General features: G+C 40.2%; 1 long non-coding RNA gene across 1 annotated transcript in view; it reads left to right on the forward strand.

The window, feature by feature from the left end:
- LOC109702668 (uncharacterized) overlaps positions 1-22,131 on the forward strand; it is a 72,485-nt gene extending 50,354 nt beyond the window's left edge. Inside the window, exons 2-6 of the long non-coding RNA XR_012447063.1 lie at positions 16,542-16,721; positions 17,175-17,337; positions 18,961-19,036; positions 20,061-20,131; positions 20,609-22,131. This is a non-coding gene — a long non-coding RNA (uncharacterized lncRNA). The remainder of the gene's footprint in view (positions 1-16,541; positions 16,722-17,174; positions 17,338-18,960; positions 19,037-20,060; positions 20,132-20,608) is intronic.
- Positions 22,132-22,353: the final 222 nt, after the last annotated feature.

The raw sequence follows: 22,353 nt of genomic DNA on the forward strand, positions 1-22,353 counted from the left end.
TTTGATGAAGTGTGTGTTAATGTCTTTTGCCCACCCCCTTTTTTTTTTGGCAGTACTAGGGTTTGAACTCAGGGCCTCACACTTGCTAGGCAGGTGCTGTACCACATGAGCCACTCTACCAACCCTATTTTTGTGAAGGGTTTTTTGAAATAGGGTCTCGTGGAATTCCCAGGCTGGCTTCAAACTGCCATCCTCCTGATCTCTGCCTCTTGAGTAGCTAGGATTACAGGAGTGAGCCCTGGAACCTGGTTGCCCCTTTCCTGATTTAATTGCTTGCTTTTTTTTTTTTGTAACTGTTAAGTTTCTGAGTTATGTATTGTAGATACAATATAATATTGTACTATACAATTTGCAAATATTTTCTCCCAATCTGGAGCTTATCTTTTTCATTCTCTTACAGTCTTTGACAGAGCAAAGTGGTTCCCAGAGTAGTTGTATTAGTTTACATTCCCACCAGCAGTGTAAGAGGGTTCCTTTATCCCTGAATGCTCACCAACACCTGTCGTTAGTGGTGTTGCTAATGATGGCTATTCTAACAGGGGTGAGGTGGAATCTTAGCGTGGTTTTAATTTGCATTTCCTTTATTGCTAGAGATGGTGAGCATTTTTTCATGTGTTTTTTGGCCATTTGAATTTCTTCTTTTGAGAAGTTCTGTTTAGTTCACTTGCCCATTTCTTTATCGGTTCATTAATTTTGGGAGAATTTAGTTTTTTAAGTTCCCTATATATTCTGGTTATCAGTCCTTTGTCTGATGTGTAGCTGGCAAATATTTTCTCCCACTCTGTGGGTGTTCTCTTCAGTTTAGAGACCATTTCTTTAGTTGAGCAGAAGCTTTTTAGTTTTATGAGGTCCCATTTATCTATGCTATCTCTTAGTTGCTGTACTGCTGGGGTTCCATTGAGAAAGTTCTTACCTATACCTATTAATTTCAGAGTATTTCCTACTCTTTCCTGTACCAACTTTAGAGTTTGGGGTCTAATATTAAGATCCTTGATCCATTTTGAGTTAATGGTGGTATAGGGTGATATACATGGATCTAGTTTCAGTTTTTTGCAGACTGCAAACCAGTTTTCCCAGCAGTTTTTGTTGAAGAGGCTGTCTTTTCTCCATCATATATTTTTAGTGCCTTTGTCAAAGACAAGTTGATTATAGTTGTGTGGCTTCATATCTGGGTCCTCTATTCTGTTCCACTGGACTTCATGTCTGTTTTTGTGCCAGTACCATGTTGTTTTTATTGTTATTGCTTTGTGATATAGGTTGAAGTCGGGTATTGTGATACCTCAAGCATTGTTCTTTTGACTGAGTATTGCCTTGGCTATTCATGGCCTCTTGTGTTTCCATATAAATTTAATGGTAGAGTTTTCAATCTCTTTAATGAATGCCATTGGAATTTTTATGGGAATTGCATTAAACATGTAGATTACTTTTGGGAGTATAGACATTTCTACTATGTTGATTCTACCAATCCATGAGCATGGGAGATCTCTCCACTTTCTATAGTCTTCCTCAATCTCTTTCTTCAGAAATTTATAGTTTTCCTTATGGAGATCATTCATATCCTTTGTTAGGTTTAGACCTAGGTATTTGATTTTTTTTTGAGGCTATTGTAAATGGAATTGTTTTCATATATTCTTTCTCAGTTTGTTCATTATTAGTGTATAGAAATGCTAATGATTTTTCTATGTTGATTTTGTATTCTGCTACCTTGCTGTAGCTATTGATGGTATCTAGGAGCTTTTGAGTGAGTTTTTTGGGTCTTTAAGTATAGGATCATGTCATCTGCAAATAGGGATATTTTGACAGTTTCTTTACCTATTTGTATTCCTTCTTCTTGCTGGCTAGGAATTCCAGTACTATGTTGAATAGGAGTGGAGATAGTGGGCATCCTTGTATAGTTCCTGATTTTAGGGGGAATGGTTTCAGTTTTTCTCCATTAAGTATAAGGCTGGCTGTAGGTTTGTTGTATACAGCTTTTATAATGTTGAGGTACTTTCCTTCTATTCCTAGTTTTCTTAGAGCGTTTATCATGAAATGGTGTTGGATCTTATTAAAGGCTTTTCCTGCATCTATTGAAACGATCAGTGGTTTTTGTCTTTGCTTCTATTAATGTGGTTTATTACGTTTTTTGATTTTCGTATGTTGAACCACCCCTGCATTCCTGGGATGAAACCTACTTGGTCGTGGTGAATGATCTTTTTGATGTGTTGTTGAATTCGGTTTGCCATTATTTTGTTGAGGATTTTTGCATCAATGTTCATTAAGGACATTGGCCTACAGTTCTCCTTTTTGGAGGTATCTTTGCCTGGTTTTGGAATAAGTGTAATACTGGCTTCATAAAAGGTGTTTGGCAGTTTTCCTTCCCTTTCTATTTCATGGAACAGTTTAAGGAGGGTTGGTGTCAGTTCTTCTTTAAAGGTCTGATAAAATTCAGCAGAGAATCCATCAGGTCCTGGACTTTTCTTTTTGGGGAGACTCTTGATTGCTGCTTCAATTTCATTTTGTGTTATAGATCTATTCAGGTGATTAATATCCTCTTGGTTCAGTTTTGGATGATCATATGTATCTAGAAATCTGTGCATTTCTTTAAGATTTTTGAATTTATTTGAATATAGATTCTCAAAGTAGTCTCTGATGATTTTCTGGACTTCCATGGTTTTTGTTGTTATCTCCCCTTTTGCATTCCTGATTCTTCTAATTTGGGTTTTTTTATCTCCTCATTTTAGTTAGGTTTGCAGGGGTCTGTCGATCTTGTGTATTTTTTTCAATGAACCAACTTTTTGTTTCATTAATTTTTTGTATGGGTTTTTTGGTTTCTATTTCATTGATTTCAGCTCTTATTTTTATTATTTCTCTCCTTCTATTTGTTTTGGAATTTGCTTGTTCTTGTTTTTCTAGGAGTTTGAGATGTGTCATTAGGTTATAGATTTGGGATCTTTCAGTCTTTTTAATATACGCACTCATGTCTATAAACTTTCCTCTCTGGACTGCCTTTGCTATGTCCCATAGGTTCCTCCAGGTTGTGTTTTCATTTTCATTGACTTCCAGGAACTTTTGAATTTCCTCTTTTATTTCATCAATGATCCATTGATCATTACGTAATGAGTTATTCAGTTTCCAGCTGTTTGCATGTTTTTTGTCTTTACTTTTGTTGTTGAGTTCTAGTTTTATTGCATTGTGATCAGATAGTATGCACAGTATAATTTCTATCTTCTTATATTTGCTGAGGCTTGCTTTGTGCCCTAGGATATGATATGGAATGTCTTTCTTTACCTTGTTTGATCAATGTAGGTTTGAAGTCTACTTTGTCAGAGATAAGTATTGCTACTCCTGCCTGTTTTTGGGGACCATTGGCTTGGTAAATCTTCTAGCCTTTCATCCTAAGCCTATGCTTATTTCTTTCTGTGAGATGGGTTTCCTGTAAGCAACAATTTGTTGGATCTTCCTTTTTCATCCAGTTCATCAAACAATGCCTTTTGATGGGGGAATTAAGTCCGTTAACATTAATTGTTAGTACTGATAGGTATGTGGTGATTCCTGTCATTTAGTTGTCTTAGTTGTTTGAAGGTTTGATTATGTGTACCTAAGTTGAGGTTATTCTCTACTATCTTGCTTTTTCTTTTCCTGTAGTTTGTTTTGCCTGCCCTTTCATGGTTATATTGGGTTTCACTTTCTGTGTGCAGAATCCCTTGAAGAATCTTTTGTAGTGGTGGCTTTGTGGTCACATATTGTTTTAGTTTCTGCTTATCATGGAAGACTTTTATTGCTCCATCTGTTTTGAATGATAGTTTTGCTGGGGTTGAAGTTATTTTTATTCAGTGCCCGGAAGATCTCATTCCAAGCTCTTCTTGCTTTTAATGATTCTGTTGAGAAGTCTGCTGTGATTTTGATGGGTTTACCTTTGTATGTTATCTGTTTTTTCTCTCTTACAGACTTCAGGATTCTTTCTTGGTCTCTGTATTTGTTGTTTTAATGATAATATGCTGTGGGGTAGATCTATTTTGGTTTTGTCTGTTTGGTGTTCTGGAGGCCTCTTGCATCTGTATGGGAATAGATTTCTCTAGATTTGGGAATTTTTCTGCTATTATTTTGTTGAATATTATGCATTCCCTTTGTTTGCACCTCTTCTCCTTCTTCAATGCCCATGATTCTCAGGTTTGGTCTTTTGATGGAGTCAGTGAGTTCTTGCATTTTCTTTTCACAGGTCTTGAATTGTTTAACTAATAGTTCTTTGGTTTTTCCTTTAATTATCATTTCATCTTTGAGTTCTGAGATTCTGTCTTCTGTTTGTTCTATTCTGCTGGATTTTCTTCATTTCCCTCTGGTTCCTATACTAATTTTTTGCTGTGGGGAAACTGGTTTCCCTGTTTTTTCTGTCTTCCCATCATTGCCCTTGGTGTTGTTATTGTCCCTGTGCTGCGTGCAATTAAGTATTTTCTAGCTTGTTATAATAACAATGATGATATTTAGAATCATAGGGGGAGAGGAGATGGAAGGCAAAGAAGTTAAAGAAAAAGGGAAAAACAAATATACAAACAAGTAGAAAAAAACAAAACAAAGAAACAAAATTTTCAAAGATATAAACAGAGAGAGATAGTGCACTAATCAACAGTAAGCTGAACAGGCATTAGGGAGACCGATAGAGGATTGAAACAATAAAAAAATAAATAAATGAAAAAAACTCTCCAAGTTCAAATCCAATAAAGTTTCAGTCTTAATAATTTTGGTGTTAATCCCTCAGCATACAATCCTGGAGCTGGTGTCTCAGAAGTACTTCTGTCGTTGTCTCATCAAAGGGGAAAAAAAACAAACCAAACCAAACCAAACAAAACAACATAAAACAGAAAAAAACACCACAAACTGTCCCAAGTTGAAATGCAATACAGTTTCAGTAAGTTTTTCAGCATGCAGGTGTAGTTCAGTTGTTGTCTCATCCAAGGAAGAGAGAAAAAAAAAAAGAGTCTGGAGACAGTTCTGTGAATGGCTATCTGAGGCTGTGGCTTGCCTGCCCGCTGCTGTCAGCCTGCTGTTGCTGGAGGCTTTATTTATGCAGATCTCAGGAGTGAGCTTATCACTCAGCTATCCCCTCAGGCTTTGTTTACTTAGAGTTCTCCTGGGTGTGATGCCACTGCTACAAGCTTTCCTTTTCCAAGCACACTGGGAGAGGTGCCACTGCACCAGCTTTCTCAGGCCTGTGTATTTATTTACAGTTCACATGGGAAGTAGGTCTTCCTCCCTCTCCTGTGGAGTTTTCAACCCACTGCCGCTTTTACAAGCTTTCCCGCTCCTGGTTGCTGGGCATGTGCCACTGCTCCTGCCTTCTCCAGTCGGCTTGTGAGGCATTTCCCCTCCCACCCTCTTTGGTGCTCAGGGAGCCCAACCCTCTTTGCTATGTGTCTTTTTTGTTATTGCTTATTATTCATTTTTTTTTCTTTTTTCCTGGGTGGAGGTCGGTCTGTCCAGGGGGCTATGCTGATCTGGCCCAGGGTTGTCTGTGGGAGTACTGAGTGCCACTTAGCTCACCTTGTGGTCTGCATCTTCTCAAGCTGTCTGGACACTGGCAGCAGCACAGGAGCCCTCCTGGTTTCTCCTTTTAATGTGAAGTGGAGATGCTATGCGCAGGCTGGAGGTGTGGAGGAGTCGATGTTTTGCTTCTTCTCAGTGGTTTTTTCCTGTAAGGTGTATCTCCCACGTCTCTCCAAGATTTTACTTTAGGAGGCACACTTTCTGCTTCCTCTCTCTAGCTGCCATCTTGGAATCCTCCACCCCAATCATTTTAATATCAGAATTTCTCAGGAAGTCCAAAAACTACCTGTTTTGACACATCTCATTAATCTCAAGTGATTATCATCACAGTTCCTCAATCTTTGTATCACAATTCCTATATCACAAATAATTAGACAAGATTACAAAGACATTATCTACAAAGATGTTTATTGATATATGAAGAGAGAAATAGAAAGCAATCTAAATGTCTATTTGTAGATGTTTGATTAAATAAATGTACCACAAGTTCTATAGAATGGAATGCTATACAAATTATGTCTTTATACTTAATGATATAGGAAAATATGTTAATAAAGTCTGGAGGCCTGGCTTAAGTGGTAGAGCACCTGCCTAGCAAGTGCAAGACTCTGAATTCAAATCCCAGTACTGCCAAAAAAAGAATGAAAATATGTTAACTATATTTTAACTGAGGAAAGCTTACTAAACAGACTATAATCCATAAATAAAAGTGTTTGAGTGTTTATATAACCTACATGTACATATTGAAGAAAATGTTATCCTTAGAAGTCAGATGATCCATAAGGTATTTTATTTAATATTGTACTGGGGGTTACTAAAACCGAGGTAGGCTAAAAATAGGGACAGTTCAGGACTCATAGAAAAATATTGCATCTTAGATTAACCATGCTTTGGTTCAGGAACCGCCCTCACCTAGCTGGGAACTGTCCATGCTCCTCCCCACTCATTGATTATTGGATAGGAATCACCTAGTTCTCTCTTCCCATAGGTTGTCGTAGGTTTTAAAAGCACCTGAAGAGCAGAAACATGCTCTCTCAGCTTCTGGCTTCTACCTGGGCCCCAGCATGCTCCCCTTTGTATTTCTGTTCCTTAACATTTAATAAACTCCCTTTATGCCCATGTGTCCTGTCATGGATTCTTTCCCACTGGACACAAAGAATTTGGAAGTCTTCTGATCACATACTGCACCAGCACAGTTAACAAAACAACCCTCATTTTTGATGACTCCTAGGAAGGCTCACAGGACTCGGGAAAGCTGTTATATTTACAGTTTATTGTAGCAAAATGATACAAATTGAAATCAACAAGGGGTGGGGAGGAACATAGGTTGGATTTCAGGAAAGCAGAGAAAGCTTCTAGTTATCACAGGGGAGTCACACAGACAGGGCTTGATTGTCTCAGCAGCAAAGTGGACGATGCATGTGCAGTGTTGCCAGACAAGGAAGCTCACTGGAATCTTGGTATTCAGGGGACCAATCACATGGACGTGGAGTGCTGTATGACTAACCTCACTACTCAGACCCCAGTGTTCAGAGGCCAAACTGGTACAATGCAGCACAATGTCTCAGGCATATGGAAAATGGCTCCCCATAAATCACGTTGTTAGCACAAACTGTTAGGTGCAGCACAAGTCCTCAGGCATTAAGGGCCCATGATTAGGCCCTTAATGCCTAATCAGACTCAGAGATCAAGGTCAACCTCCAAGAGCTTGACCAAGAGCCAGTTGTGAAGATGGGGGAACATGCAGGTTTTGAGTAAGCTTCTGTGTTAGCTCTTTCTTACATAGTGCTTTTTCTGTTTCTGGTGTTTTCAACAGTCATATTTCCTTTAGCATCATGAATAGCAGTTAAAATACTCCTATTCTGCAGAGGGCAAAATGCAACAGAAATGTTACTGTGATGTCACTTTAATATTGTGAGGTATTACCAAATTAAATCTGTACTAACAACTCTCTGAGCTGCCAGAAGTGACATCTCAATAACTAATAGGTGAAATAAATCATTGTGGAGCAACTATCTTGCCAGGAATTCCCAGACCTTTATAAATAGTCTCATGAATTCACACCACAGAAGGCCAGGAGCCAAATCCCTTATTTCATTCTGAAGAAGAAAATCTTAGTCCATGGTGTTAAATGTTCTGAAAGTCAGAAACAGTGAGATAAGAAGGTGACTGAATGAAGTATTTGTCACCCCAGCCACTTGAAAGTCAAGCCATTTAAAGCCATTTAGTTCTGGTGACTGTGTTGTGAATTAAGCAAGGAGAAGTCTGGAAGTCTTGTTTGCCTCGAGAGTATCATGCTCTGTTGTTCACTTGTAGGCAATTCCCTTTATGGTTTCAGAGATCAGCATAAGCACAGACACTTGACTCAGTCACCCTGTGGGTGGTGCATCTCATTGGACCAAAAGTAAGAATTCCTTGGTTGACACCAAGTGCTTTGCAAATGCTTAGATGATTCTCAGTCTTCACAATAATTTTGTGAGCCATTGATTATCAACTTGATTTTATAGATAAGAAAACTGAGAATCAGTACCAGCCTCGGCAGAGACTATGGAATGAGGTCTCTTCATTGTCATACTTGATGAAAATTAATGACAGGAAACCTGTTACACTTTGAAATTCTTATAACCCTGCCTTTAGAGGCTGTGCATAACACCCAGGAGTCATGCATTCCAATCTTATGGATAAAAATTTTAGGATAAAAATCTCTCCCTCTCAACTAGAAAGAAAATATCAGACAGAGCTTAAATAAAATTCTTTTAAAAAAAAGAGAGAGAAAATTGACAATGTTTCCATACCATTTTGAATTTAGACCTGATTATGAATAGAGTTTCAAGGGGTGACAAATTCTGAATGAGTAGACTGAAACGAAATAAACAGTTGCTGCATCCTACTCCTCTGCAGTTAATTACAGCAAGAACCCAGCTTCCTAGGAAGTATTGTTAAAATAAATTATAATTAGTGGTTTGAAGCAGAGATATCTTTTTTCCCCCCTTTAAAAAACTGGGTAGCAAAGAGCTTTGTTGGAGTTGTATCATTTGCCTCAGAAAAGAGCTACTGTACTTAAATTCGTTATTCTTTTGGCAGCTGAGAAAAACTGTCAGTCAAGACTGCTAGTCAAGAGCCCTGAAAATTATCTAAACAGGAGAGAATGAACCTTGTAAAATGTTCAGGTGTAGAGAGGTCCTCAGAGCTCTGGAAAATATTCTGCATTGCTTAATGCTGGATGCTAATTGATGGATCTCTGCTGATTGCTGTTGCTTTTAAATGTGCATTTAGATCAGGCTCTCTGCCTTGGAAGATGCGGCAATTAAAAAGTGCTTTAATATAACTGAGAATGGGCCCGGGAGCACCATGATGGCTCATGAGCACATCCAATATAACAACAGATGTGGGGCTGTCGAAAGTGCTCAAGGTAGGGAAAGAGCTCACTGCATGGATTTTTAAACAAAGGCTCAGAGCTCAGCTCCTGATAGTGTGACAGCACCCTCCATTAAGCCCAACCCTGCCTTGAGCTGCTCTTTTCTTCCTTCCTGTTGCCTTTTTTTCTCTTTCCTCTTGAAGCTTCCCTTCATTACTGTCAGAGCTACTACTTTAGTTGTAGTAACTGGAACTTTGTGTGTCTGTCATCCTTGCAAACAGCCTCACCAGATCCAGTTATTTCTACAATCACTGGTAAAAGGAGTAACCCAGAGGGGCAGTAGGTGGGTATTTTGTTTGCTTCACCCTTCTCTCTCACCTGTGCCCAAAGGCTGACATCTATGAATGGCTGCAGCAGGGGATCCTTGGCCTCTGGCTTCAGGTGAGGTGAACATGGGATGCACCAGCAGTAGATGGTGGCCAGGGACAGAGGACACAGTTTCTCTCCACCCCAGGATCCAGCATAGCCCAGCCCACGGCCCGCATTTGGTAGGTTCTGAGGCCATAACTCTCATAGGGTTCCAGTAGCAGCTCTGCCCCTGTCCCCTACAGGTTTAGGGGTTAAATGGCTCTTTCTATATCCTTAGGTGCTTCTTCTTGCTTATCTGTTCCCCCAATGCTTTACCTGACCCCCTGTAAACAGTCCATCCTTTGGAGTAGTCATCCATTAACTGTTAGGACCTTGACTGATACTTGCAGATACCTTAGTCCTACCTGCAAAAGTGACTCAGGCAAGCATCAGACATCACAAACATCCAGGAGAGCCATTGGTCACCTGTGTAGCCAAGGAGTTGTCCCCCTTCCTGCAGTGTTCAATTCTCATGAACATCTGTCTCATACACCAGCATCCCCAGGGTCCAAGTTAGATGACTTGTGGAGCACTGATCTTGAAAGAGACTCTGTCCTGTCTCCTTTCTTTCCTGTGGCAACTTTGGGACTGCAAGTAGTACCCTCTGAACCTTGGTTTCCTTGCATCCTTTTTAGTCCTAAACTCTGTACCATTTTGCTACCATCAAAATTGTTCCGCTGAAATTGCTTTTATAAAGTCGCCAGGTTTCAGGTCACAGAATCCAGGAAAAGCTGTCCTTTAAAGGTGGTCTTACTTCCCTCTGTGCTCTGGAAATGTGCATCCTGAATTCCTGGCTTATACGTTGGGGTGTGTGTGTGTGTTGTCCTCTAGAGATCTGTGGTCTTTCCATTCAATCTTTACTTTGGAGGTACGATGAAGTCCCGTCACAGTTCCTTGCATATGGGGGGATCTCAGTAGATGTTAGCTAAGCTCTGTGGGAGGTAGAAGTAATGTCTCCCTAAAGATACCCATGTTCTAATCCCAGGAACCTGTGGGCATGTCATATTAAATAGCAACAATGAATTAAGGTTGCTAACGAATGGAGTTTAAGATAGGAAGACTATGTATTCAGGTGATCACAAGTTACCATAAAACTGGAGGAATATGCAGAAGACAAGGCCAGAGTGAGAGGGTGTGAGAAGGACTCAGCCTGCTATTGCTAGCCTTGAAAATGGAGAAAGAGGCCACGAGCAGGTACCCTCCAGAAGCTGCAGAAGGAAAGCAAACAGATTGTCCCCTAGACCCTCCAGAAGGGAATACAGCCCTGCTGTCACCTTGGCTTTAACTCAGTGGGACCTGTACTGGACTTGTAGCCTCCAGAACTGAAAAATAATAAATGTGTATTTTAAGGGTTTTTTTCCCCCTTTTGGCAGTCCTGGGGTTTGAGTTCAGAGCCTTGTGTTTGCTAGGCAGGCACTTGAGCCATGCTCCCAGTCCTCGTTATAAGTTTTTGATAATTTGCAACAGCATCAGTAGAAAGCTAATAAATGCACTGGGAAAATCTTTATGTAGAACAGAATTAGTATTAGAGAAGGAAGCAAGATGAGTCCATGATCGGCAAGAATTAGAATGAGCTGTAACCTGTGCTGTAGTGGGACTCGGCTTAGCCAAAGGATATGGCCAGAAAAGGAGAGGGCAGGGGGTCTTTAGATACTTAGAGAGCAGGGGTTTAAGCTCTAACTGAATTTATGGTTCATTCTGAAGGAACAACACGATGGGTAAACTACGGTCTATGTGGGTGACTGGATGGCGTGGACATGCATCCCTTGAAGGGCTATTCCTCAGAATGACTGCTATGCCCACTGCTATACCTGGGAGGACACCTGCTTCACAGGCTCCATGTGGTATGTCCCCTTCCTACTCAGACTGCCTTCCTCCTAACTGTGGCTGGCTGGGCAGGGTGGGCACTGCTGAAGGCAGTCAGTCTGCAGGTTGTCAGTGGCTCCCATGTGATTTGACAGAGGAGACAAGCTGGACCACACAGACTCTCTAATCTAACCCATGAAATTCTAGGGAAATAGGGCCCCAAAGCAGGGGAAAGTGAGATTAGGGCAAGTTAAAACAGCATGCAAACCAGGAGAGGGCTAACTGCTGAGGAAGAAGAGGCAGCTGTTAGTACTGAATAGAGTGACAAGGAGAGCCATAGACCAGTGGTGCATGACAGAGACCCTGAAGAACCTCCCCTCCACCAAATTGCCTCAGATGACTCCTCCCACCTCAAATTCCCATGATGCCCTGCTATAATGCAGGTTTTGCTCATAAATTCCCTTCTGTTCACTGTTTTCCTGTATATGTCAATCATCCCTAAGAGTAGCAGAACCTATAACAGCTCTCTCTGCTTCCTGTCTGCCATGAGATGAGTATCCTGTACCAATGCTCCATCTGCCATGATGTTCTGACTCATTATGGGCCCAGAATCACAACAGTCAAGGACATTGGACTGAAATATCTGAAACTGTGAGGTCACGTAAATCTTTCCTCCTTTAAGTTTTTTATGCCAGGTATTTCATCACAGCGATGCAAAAGTAACGAATACAGAACATTGGTACTGAGGGTAGGGTAGATGGTGTGATTAAATCTGCCTGTGTGGTTCTTTGGAACTGGTTTGTGTAAAGAATTTGGAAGTATTTGCAGATGTGAGCTAGAGAAGCCCTAAAAGGCAGTAAGCTCACCTTATTGGTTGACTGGTGGGAGCTCAAAAGACCAGAATACAGAAAGAAAGAAATGTGAACAACAAAGGCTGTGTTTGTTCAGATGGGAATAGGAATTCTATTAGGACTTATGCTAGAGGCGGTTCATGTTACATCCTGGCAAACAACTTGTTTGTATTTTTTCTGTGACCTGAAACTTTGTGGGAGTCTGTTTTAAGGTGACTAAACTAATTAATCTAGACTAATTAATCTGGCAGAGGAAATTTCAAAGCAGTCCAGCATTCTTGCTGTGGCATGGTTATTTCTGGCTGCTTTTAGCTAGGTTTACAGTTAGAATGGGAAGCAAAAAGCAGAGGAGAAAAACTTGGAAAAGCCAGTGTAAAGCTGGAGCTAAGAGGAAGGAAAGGTTTCTGAAGAGATTCATGTCATTAAAGAGAAACCAAGTTCTTTGTATTGGGACAATAAGAAAGATGCCTTGAGGGTATCTCAGGAATTGACCAGTCTCTACCCATGACAGGATCAAGGTTAGGAAAGGGGAAATTCATGTGAAACACTTTACCTTGAGAAGAGAGTGCCGCAGGAACACCCTGATGTCCCAAGGCTGCCTACAAAGTTGTTTCCCCAGGTTTATTTCACCATGCTCAGCCCAGGCACTCAGAGACCAGTGCAGCCAAGGTCCAAGAGGACCTGGCTACCATTCAAGCAAACAGAAGACCTGGGCATCATCCACACGGTGCTGATTTTGTAGGTATGCAGAATGCGAGAGTTATGAGATTATGGAAGCTTCCTCCTGGATTTCAAAGGAAGGCCTGCAAAACCAGGCAATGTGTGACAGGGTCATAGTCTCTGTAGGCAGGACCTAGGAAGGCAGTGTGTGAAGCTGTGAGGGTGACCACAGCTGCAATGGAGATCACAGGATGTTAGAGATGCCAGGAATATGAAATATCTACCTAGGAAAGCTGCATGTAGGCAATGAGTAAACCAACCCTAGAGAGAAGCCATGTGGTCTACAAATGGCAAGACCATAAGGACAGAGCTGCTTAAGCCCATTGGAGTTTACATCATGACACCACTTGCCCCAGGTGCCACACATGGATCTATAGGATTTAGTGAAGTGCATTCCATCTTTCTAGGACTAAGAGCATCCTTGTCTGTCAGTGTCATACATATATGTTTTCGTCTCCATAAGATTTGCCTTGCTGATTAGGTACCTTGAGTCTTCTATATCCATATTTTTTGATCTAGAAGAATGTGTTGAAACCCTTTATTATCATCATCTATTTCTCCTGTCTCCTTTAGTTTCTGTTAATTGTGGTTGCTGTTATTACTTGGTACACAGTTTCTCCTAACAGTTGCATCTTCATCTTAAATTGTGACTTTTATTATTTACAAGTGTCCTTTGTCAACTTAACAAATTTTGGCTTGAATTGGATTGATTTGATGTCAGAATGGCAAATCCTGCTTTCTTATTGTTTCGATTTCCCATGTGTTCCTTAGTTTACCTTCCCCTTTGAAATCCTTTCTAAATCACTTTATGTAGGACTTTTATATAAAGCATAGAGCTGGGTCTTGCTCTGTGAGCCAAACAGAAAGTTATTTCCTTTTATTGCTGAATTAAGTTAATTTTGCATATAAATATGACTTCTAGGTTTCATTTACAACTCTGTAAGATTTTGTTATAATTACTATGTGCATTGGGTTATATTTTACTGTGTTTCTCTATATATCTTCTTTGTCTTTTTTTTACTTTAAGAAATTCTTTTGGTATTGAGGAATGTTTGAATTTTTATTCCATTGCTAATATTTATACCTCTTAAAAATGCCTATGATTCCAACGTTCTATTTAATTTTCATCAACTGACTCATGTGTGTTCATCATCCTTTGACTTCCATGTATTGCCTATATAACAAGTAATGTGTGCCTTTTACACATTTTAGTAATATCGGAGAATTAATGCTAATAAGTTATTTAAAACAAGTGGTAGAATAGAGTAAGTTGTGCTAGAAATGCTAGTTGCTATAGTTACTATTAATAATATTCATTTTGAGTCTGAAATCCCAGATAATTGTGACCTGAGAGGTGGCAGGAGTGAATAGGGCAAAAGAGAAGCTTGTTAAATTTCTTTTCCTTCTCAGGAAAGAAGTTAAAGATACTAATTAACAGAAATGAGTGTTTAAATATGTGTTTAAAATATTTAAGGAAAACCACTAAAAGAACAAAATGGAGTAAGGGTAATTCAGCCAATCTTACAAAAGCCACGAAAGAAAAGGTTCCAATAAACCATAGTAAATTTAATGATATTTTAAAGCCTATAGTAATCAATATAAGTATAAACTGGCTATTTTCTATTACAATTCAGTGTTACAACAACTAACTGAATAAATCAGCTCTGTGTTATATATGAATTTCTCTAAAACAAAATGACATAAAATATATGCCATGAAAATGTTAACAAAACCAAAAAATACATATAACAGCATCAGACAGAATAGAATTTAAGGCAAGAAGCATGTTCTGGAATAACAGGGCTATTTCTTTGTCTTTTTTACTTTCTTTTTCTTTTGTTGGTGGGTCTAGAGTTCAAACTCAGGGCTTCACATCTGCAAAGCAGGCACTCCACTGCTTGAGCTACATCTCCAGTCCACTTTTGCTTTAGTTATTTTGGGGATGGGGTCTCACAAACTGTTTGCATGGGCTGACCTCGAACTGGAATCCTCCTGATCTCAGCCTCCCAAGTAGCTAGGATTATAGGCATGAGCCACTGGGGCCTGGCCGTAACAGGCAATAACAAGCCTATTTCATTGGAAAAGTTGTATTCCAATAAGAAGATATAGGAGTCATATGTCTAAAAGTTGATATAAAACATAAAAAGTCGATAGATCAGAAAAATAGAAATCAAAGTCACAATCAAATACCACTTCACTTATCTACATGGCTATAATAAAAAAAGACAATTACAGGGCTGGAGGCCTTGCTTAAGTGGCAGATCACCTGCCCAGCAAGCGTGAAGCCCTGAGTTCAAACTCAGTACTGCCAAACAACAACAACAGCAAACAACAATTACAAGTGTTAGTGAAAGCACAGAGAAGTTGGAACCATCACTGTTCCATACTGTTATTACACGTCATCACACATGTAAAAAGACTCGGCCATGTTGGCAGTTCCTCAAAGACTTAAAAATGAAGATACCATATGACCTGGTGGTTCTACCTCTTAAGTATATATCCAAGGCAAAAGAAAACGTATTCCTACACAAAAATTTGTACATGAATGTTCACAACAGCATTGTTTATAATAGTGAAAAGTGGAAATAACCCAAATGCTCACCAAATTATGAAAAGACTTTTAAAAAAGAGGCATATCCATACAATGTAATGTTATTTGACAATAAAGAGGAATGAAATACTGGCCCATGTCACAACATGGCTAAATCATGAAAACATTATGCTTAGTGAAAGAAGCCAGTCACAGAAACCACAGATTGTATGATTCCATTAAGTGAAATGCTCAGAACAGGCAAATCTGTAGAAAGACAAAATAGATCAGTGGTTGTCTGGGGCAGAAGAGGTTGAGACACAATGGAGAGTGTGTCTAATGAGTGTGGGGCTTCTGACAATTCATTGCCATACAACTCTCCAAATAAGCTGAAAACTACTGAAATGTACATACAATTAGTGAATTGTATGATATATGAATTATATCTCAGAAAAGCTGTTTTAAAAGCAAACAGAGCCGGGTGCTGGTGGCTCATACCTATAATCCTAGCTACTCGGGAGGCAGAGATCAGGAAGATCTTGGTATGAAGCCAGCCCAGGCAAATAGTTTGCGAGATCCTATCTCAAAAAAACTCATCACAAAAAAGGGCTGCTGGAGTGGTTCAAGTGTAGGCCCTGAGTTCAACACCACTACCACAAAAAAAAAAAAAAAAAAGAAAGAAAAGTAAACAGAAAAGCACAAATACAAAAATTAACTGGTAATTAAAAAGGCAAGTAAAAAAGCAATTGTGCAATTGCTTAATCATGTAGACACAGTGAATTATTCTATAGCATTAAAAATGTCCACAGGTATTCATTAATGCCAGGGTGGGACCTGGCTTCTGCAACTTTAATATAGCTCACACTGCTGTCAGGCAGAGGCCAGGTTCTAGTCCCAGGTTCTGATACCAATTTACTCTGGGCCCTACAGAGAGTCATTCTGCCTCCCCGGGCCTCAATTTCCTCCTGTGTAAAATGAGAAGGAAGCAGACTGTGTGCTCACAAAGAACTTCTCACTGTAATAGGTGCTAAAAGCTGCTTTTGCTGAGGAGCACTGACTCCTTACTTGGGCCCACGAATTAACTAAAGGCAGGAAGCAGTTGAATGATCGTGATGCCTGTTTTCCACAGAAATGGAAGGAACAAATCGACAGTGGGGAAAATGTAACTGGGACTAAGGGAAAAACTTTTGGTGCAGCCAGCTTGCATACTGGCCAGCTTACTCTGCTTGTTCAAACTGACATTTTCTCTTTTGATTCTCTACATGTTGGAGGACCAAGGTTAACCCTCTTTATTCTTCAATTAAACCAAGCATTTTCTTCCCCCTTATCTCTCTCTGACCTCCAGGGAGTAAACCTGTCAGCCAAGACATACAGCTTTGGATATGTGGCACCTTTGCACAGGGAGAACCAAGGCCAATACCTATCGTGAGACATGTGTTTCATTATGCACTCCAACCCAACCGCAGAACTCACCTTTAAAAAGTGGACATTTTCTCTCAGAAGTGGGACAATGGAATTTTGAGAGGTAGTATCTCCCTGTCCTCTTCATCTGATGAATAATAAACCTTATTTCCTTAAACCCTGCTCTCATTGTTTGTAAATTGCCACTGAGGCCAAGGACTGGCTTTCCATTAATATCAGCACTTGTATTCCTGGAAGACCTGAAAATTTCCCTTGGTTTGCTGCTCCCAATGACCTTGACATTGACACAGGTCCCAGCATCTTCTCCAGACCAGGAGTTAGAACCCCACATGGTCAGCTGCAGCACCAGGATGATAACCATGCAGAGGGAGCAGGACAGAGTGTGTGCTCATTTTATTCCACGGAGACCATTGCCAATCTGATCCTGTGTTAATTTGAGTTTTTAAGTTCTATATTTTGCCTTCCATTTAAGGGTTTAAGGTATTTTTCTTGTATGTGTTTCAAAAAACTTGACTCATGAAACTATTATTTTTTTGTTTGTATTTTTCCTACATAGCAGCTCGATGAGTACTTTTAAAAAAAAAATCCAAACAACTTTGACCAGAAGTAGATAAAGCAAGGAAGGAACTTGGCAACTGTGGATTTAATCTTGACCAATCAGGTGGACATAGAATGTATAGGTGGAGTGACAGAAACAATGGGAAAAAATGAAATGACAGGTTAGTATCATGGCATAATGAAATGAATATACAATTTAAGGTGAGAACTAGATTTGAATTTGGGCTCATTAGTTAATAGATGTATGACCATGGGTCTGTTAAATAACCACTTTTGAGCCTTAGTTTTCTTATAAAATGAAGACAATATGCTTTGTCTTACAGAGTTAAAAGATTTAGAGATAATAATGGCAGCTTTTATAATTTCAAATTATTAAAGGCAGGAATTTTTACCTTAAATTCAGAAATTATTACCATTTTATAGCAGCTAGTTACTCCTATAGTGCTGAGCAACTCTATGCAGTGTGGAAAACCATGTCTTTGTGGATATCTGTGAATGCTACAAATTTCTTCCTTATATCAAGTAAAATATGCATCCTAGCATATTAACTTCCATCTATTTACTATTTTAATTATTCTTTGTCATCCTTATGACAGACTTTAGATACTACATTGAACTCCACCCCTGGCACCCAAGTATTTCTTGACTAAATATCCCTTGAATTTTCAATATGCCTTGAAATTTCCTTAAAAGACAAGACTTCCAATTCACCACCATTTTGGATGTCAGCTTGGCTGTGACTTGCAGCTGGGAACAGTGGCCTAAATATGATCTGATTAACCCAGAAAACACTGAGCTGTTTCCTCTCTAGACACTTCTAATGCAGCGTGGAGTGTTGTTAGCTTGCTTCACAGCCTAGTCACATCTTGGTTCCTGTTGGGTTTGCATTCACTAAAACCTCCAGGATTTTTAAATGGATTTTTTTTTCAGAGACAGAATCTTGTTCTTCTTTATCCTACATAATTGTGTATATAGATAGATAGATATGATAACTATATATATATTTCTAAACTTAATTATATCAATATTCATGTGTTAGCTTTCTGACACTGTGACAAAATACCTGAGATAACCAACTTAAAAGGAGGAAAGGTGTATTTTTGCTCATGGTTTCAGTCCATGGTACTTGGCACCATTGCCTTTGGGCCTATGTTGAGGCAGTACATCATGGGAGGGAAGGCATAGTGGAGGAAACTGCTTATCTTATGGCAGCTTGAAAACAAAGGGAGAAGAAGAGGAGGGTCTGAGATGCCAATATCTCCCTTCCTTTCACTAGGTCCTCCCTCCTAAAAATTCCTCCACCTCTCAATAGCGCCTCCGTCTGGGAACAAAGGTCTTCCGGAAACATTCAATGTTCAAACTATAGTAGTTCATTTACATGCAGATTCCCACAAAAGTATAAATAGTAGGCAGATGATACTTAGTGTTTATTGAAAAGTTGTCATGAGCAGGCACTGACTTTCTACTCCACACTGAAGTAAGGAAGCAGAGAGGATAAATACTTGTGTGAACGTTCACAGTCAGTACATTCAGGTATAGCCCTGCCAGAGTTGGGTGGGCAATGAATTGCACGTGGGTCACACGGTTCATGCCACTGCAGGAATTGGTTGGGATAGGTCATGTTGTATGTTTATCTCAGCCCCAAGATTTTGCACAAGTCCACCAAGACTAAAAGTCGAAGTGTAGGAGGGAAGTTAAACATTTAAGTTTCCTTCCCGCTCTGCTTGCCTTTCAGCTCACCTGCAGAACCTCACATTCATTCCTATGGAATTTTGTCTTCTCAGGCTTGCTGGGTGGTGAGTGCTGGCCTGACGAGAGCTCCTGGGAAGGGTGAAGTTGATGGAAATATTGTGTACTCAGGTATGTAAATGGAAAAATGAAACCTGTTGAAACTGTTCCAGGAATGCAGGGAAGGAGAGTAAAGGAGAATGATGGAGGGGATGAATTCAATTATGATATATTTTAAGAACTTTTATAAGTGTCACATGTACCCCCCATGTATAATAAATAAATATATTTATTATTACAACAATAATAAAAATAAAATAAAATATTTTATTCACAAAAAAAGAGCTGTGATTGGCATTCTGAACATAGTCACATCATTGTCCTTTCTGCTCAATGGCAGCTGATGCTCAGACCTACTGGACTTTCGTCCAAGCCACTAGTCACATACAGCAATCCACACTGGCCTGAAAGGTTCTCACACCACCATTCAAAATGCTTCTGAGATATGTGGGCAACTTTGCACACTGCTATCTCTAGAACTGTTTAGAGATGGGTCTCAAAATGTTTTTTCCTGCAATAACCATCTATGGTGCAAACCAAGATGAATCATGGCCTCAGTCTCTGGGTTAACATGTGACCTAAGCAGGTCCCTTAATCTCTCTGGCTGTCTGTGGCCAGTGGAGTCAGCTGTAAGGGGACTCGGTGAGCTCCAGAGCAGGACAGAGTACGATTAGGGGAATGCTGAAGAGGCTACTCACACCTAACGTCATGTCTTGTCCCCTGCAGGCTGAATCCTGCATCAGCTCTTGGGTCACCTTCCCTTCTTCTGTAACTTCTTCTCACTGTGGAAATGTTGCTGGTAGCGGGAGTCTGGGAAGGTCCAAGAGATAGGGAAATTGAGACATTTACTCAATTTTCCAGATTCTTGTCACTATCAGAGAAAGAATTCAGAGATGAGACAAAGTAAGGAACTTTTGGGAAAGAACTTTTACCACAAAGCAAAAGTGAAAGTACATATGCCAGTATGGGCTTTTGGAGTGAGTTGCATCCCCTGAGATTTTGGATAGCTTTTTAGAACATGTGCTATGTATTAACAGTAAGGAATAGTATGTGAAATTTTACAAATTTCCAACTAATTTTCTCTCTTTCTTTATAGTTTTTCTTGCTTGTTGAAAAGTATTTCTAGTAAAGACTAGAGGGAAGTTTGTTGCACTGTTCCCCTCTGAGGTAAGAACATTGGGATTGGATATCACCTTTAACCCTAATCTTCTACCCTGAAGAAAGATATAGAAGTCAGGATCCTTTGCCCTCAGGAAAGTTGGCAGGAATACAGCCTTGGTCATAGCTTGTTTTTTGGTCCCAAAGGCAAGTAAAGTGAGCCAGCTCTGGAGCGTTCAGTAAGGTGTGGAATACAACTATGAGGCCAAGAGAGGAGCAGCCAGATAACATGTGGATTTGATAGGACCTGCCTTCCAAAAAGAGTAGGAGAATGAAATTCCTTCTTTGTTATGTTTCTTGGCGTCTTGTGCTTTATTTCACACTGCAATAAAAAGAGTGAGAGTGTGACTGGCCTAGACAAGGGCAGCACTCTTACTTTGGGGCAGGTCCTAAAATAAACAGCGCGAGTTTAAGTACCATGGCCAGTGTCATTTGACACCAGGTCTTCTGACTCTAAACTCAATGTTCTTTCCATTTCACCTCAAGGGCCAAGTTTCCTCCAGCTGAAGAGCAGACAAGATGTCACCAAGGCAAGGGCATCCACTACCTCACAGTTCTCTAGTGTGGGAGACCTTCTTCAGAGGCCCCAAGAAAGGAAAGATGGAGGAAAATGAGAAAGGCATTTCTGCCAAACTGGCCAGCTTTGATCACAGTGTAAGCAATAGAGTTTCTCTGTTTGGAGAGAGTTAAAAAGGACCCAACTTCCTTTTAGGTGTTCTGTTCCCCTGGACCAGCCATTGCTGAGAGTTCTTCTTCCAACTGTTATTGTTGGGGCTCAGAAAATGACCCCCTAAAATATGGTGGTGTGGCATGTTGCTTACTTTCAACCAAAGGATATTGGAAGGCCTCAACAGCAGCTGCAGAACCAAGGTCTCTCCCCTTCTTCTTGCACCTCATTCTCCCCTGAAAGTGAGTCAGAAAAACCAGAAATCCTCTTCTCCAAGGCAGGTCATTGAAACTGGAATGTCTTTTTTCCAAAGCAAGTCATAAAGCCTAAAAATAATACTCTTTTCCCCACCTTTATTTTTTTGCCATGAGGAAATTCTCTGACTGACTGTTTTCTGGATGAAGGTGCTAATGGTGTTCATTCTGGAGATGTCTTGCCCTATACCTGGAGGGGTCTTGCCTTCTGCCCTGGAAGAAGAAATGCTACAACTGAGAGAACAAGAAGAGCATGGACGACTGGCCTTGTTGGCTTTCCCCACTCGGTCTATCTCATTAGATCATTACATTTTTGTCCAATCACATTTCTGCATGGCTGTTCATGCTAATGGAACATAAAATGGTAGATCACACGAAATGGGCATAAAAACGGGTAGCTCACGCTGGCTCTTTAGGTTTTCACTCTGAAGACTTCTGTGTCACATGAAACTTCGATGAAACATTTGTTATGCTTTCCTCTTGCTAATCTGGCTCCTGTTATGGAGTGGGCCATGAAGGATAATGACAGGCAAGGGAAGGAAGCTGCACTTTCTGCTCCTATAATTATCATGCAGTTCTGAGCAGCCTAAGCTGAAGTCCAAAATGGCTTCCATTCCAACTTAGCAAACTCTGCTGACAGCAAGTTATTTTGGTTTTTTAGTTCTCCTTGGATCATTTCTACTGTTGCTTGAGCAGTCTTTCATCACTGGATTTTCCTCCAGCTTGGTCATTGCCATCTCCCCGGGCCTAAGTACCTCTTGTGAAGGTCAGCATATTATTTCTAAGAGAGTCAGCTCTCAGACCCCATAGCTGCCTCACCCAACATGTAGGCATCTTGCCCTTTTCTGGTTCTGATCATGTGAGATCTACACCAAAAATGCTTTTTGAATAAGAGCCTCCCAAATGAAATATCCAGAGGATAAGTGATCAAGAAGCCGTGGAGAAGGGCTGTGGTGGCCAAGCATCCTCAGTCCTTTGGACCATTTCACAGCAGCCTGGCCTTTCTTTCTTTTTTTTTTTTAAATTCATTTATTCATATGTGCATACATTGTTTGGGCCATTTCTCCCCCCATCCCCCACCCCTTCCCTCTCCCCACCCCCCCTCACTTTCAGGCAGAATCTGTTCTGCCCTTATCTCTAATTTTGTTGAAGAGAAAGTATAAGCAATAATTAGAGAGACAAAGAGTTTTTGCTAGTTGAGATAAGGAGAGTTATACAGAGAGATTCCTAGCATTGCTTCCATGTACAAATGTGTCACATCCCAAGTTGATTCATCTCTAACTGATCTTTTCACTAGTTCCTGATCCCCT

Source organism: Castor canadensis, chromosome 4 (genome assembly GCF_047511655.1).
Source record: "Castor canadensis chromosome 4, mCasCan1.hap1v2, whole genome shotgun sequence".
NCBI classification, from domain to species: domain Eukaryota; kingdom Metazoa; phylum Chordata; class Mammalia; order Rodentia; family Castoridae; genus Castor; species Castor canadensis.